Genomic DNA, 1977 nt, shown 5'->3' with positions numbered 1-1977 from the left:
AACCTCAGACAGTAGGTTTACATCAGTAAACAAGACTTTAAACTCCAACCAGCTCCGAAATCTGATACCAATTTTCTCTCTCTCTCTCTCTGATACGTGTCTGAAACGTGATTTTTGCCCCCAGATGGTTTTTTATTATTTTCTGTTGTACCTGCCAAGAAGAAAAATATTCTAAAAAAATAAATAAATAAAAGAACATGTTGTTCATTTCCTGCTGGCACTTGTGTTTTGTCCTGAGAGGGTCTGCAACTAGGAAGATTACAGGGTGGGACAGAATACATGAGAGCCTCCTGCCAGTGGCTGGAAATCACACAGACGACGCTGTCACATCTTGATAAGACTCCACTGTAAAAAAGGTGTGTGTGTGTCTGTGTATGTGTGTGTGCGAGGAAGAGACCAATACAATCAGGGATCAGACAAACTGGAAATTTCAGGGATAAACGTCGGTCTCTCAGTCTTATGATCCTGCCTTGTGGGCAGATCCAGAAAAAAAAATGACAAATCGGTTCCAGAGAAGGTACAGAACGGTTCTAATTGAATTTCTCCCAACTTGCTCTCCCTAAACGGTTGTAACACCTTTAGCAAATTACTGCAGGCAGTTGGATGTGATTTACTGGAGGCGATTTTCATGTGCGGAACCTGAAATGCCTGGAGTTTAATTTTGACGAGGGTTGTTGAGCCCACGCTTACGGCCACATCTGTCAGTTTAATCGTGCCTCCTGCTCCCGCCGAAGCCTGTGCTCAGAAATTGGGAACCTTTTTAAAGCTGGAGTAATTTCCTCCTTATCCTATCCCCACATCTTATTATCTGTGTCAACAAGGATATTACACCCTGGTTGGACAGTCTGTCAGTGTGCTGCACACTGTGTGTTTTCTTTTAATTCTGAATAAAATGAGCAGGTTTACAAAGTGAGAGGGTTGATGTAGGGCAGCACGTTATTGCATCAGATTGTATGAAGAAGAATTGTCCTGGTCCACTGTCTGAGGGTTTATTTAAAGGTGTAATATGAAGATAAATAGAAAAAATGAATCAATTACTCCTTTTTCATCTCCCGACAGTTCAAACTGTTAGCAAAGTTTGAAGTCTTTGTCCGTGACCTGATAATAAGCCACCCAGCATTTCAAATGGCAAAGTACAAATGTTAAGGGAATACATTTTGGTGTTTTGCTTGTTGACCTGTGTTATTTTTTATGAATATTTCTTCCTTTGGTTTAAATGTTGTGGTCAATCCCACCAACACATGATGAGATGTCAAAGAAACAAAACGTTGGTAAACGTTGGTAAATAAGTTTTTACAAGATGTTACTGGTTTCAACTACTGTTTCAAGTACTAGTTATATTGGTAAAATTATATTACAAATCCCATTTTTGTTGCTTTACATTTACTTAATTAAAAATGACAATAATATAATAATTAATCAGTTCCTCATTAATAATTACTTAATATAACAATTAGCTAGCCTTAAGACAATACTTTACACTAAACAGAAAACTATTTCTGAAATCCACCAGGACAGAACTCTCCACAAAGTGAAAGCATTTTATTGTCTCTTTGTTCCTGATAATTAAGATTCATTTGTTAGTTTTAATTGTTAGTTTCAGTTGTTAGTTTTAATTGTATTTTTTCTGCAAAGTGCACCTTTGTAGTGCTAAAATACATATAATACATAATCTACAGTTTCTCTCCACTGTTATGAGAATAAACTGTGACCATAAACAGAGCTTTCATAGTTAATGTATACTGACTTGCAATGTGTACAATTTCTATGGTAGTAACTTTTAATGTTATTGTGTATATGCTGTATAAACACTGCAGCTCATCTCCATGTCCTCTTCCTTCCGCCTGTCAGACGAATGATGATAGTGGTATAAATTTATTCTGTCAGATCTGTCAGTGCAAATAGGATACTCATCTGTTGGCAATAGATAAGGCCGTGGGCTCCACTTTGCATTCAGCTCATTAGGCAGATTAATAA

The sequence above is a fragment of the Cynoglossus semilaevis genome, chromosome 11 (genome assembly GCF_000523025.1).
Source record: "Cynoglossus semilaevis isolate Cse_v1.0 chromosome 11, Cse_v1.0, whole genome shotgun sequence".
Taxonomy (NCBI): Eukaryota; Metazoa; Chordata; class Actinopteri; order Pleuronectiformes; family Cynoglossidae; genus Cynoglossus; species Cynoglossus semilaevis.
The sequence above is the reverse complement of the archived record's forward strand: the minus strand, read 5'-3'. Positions refer to the sequence as shown.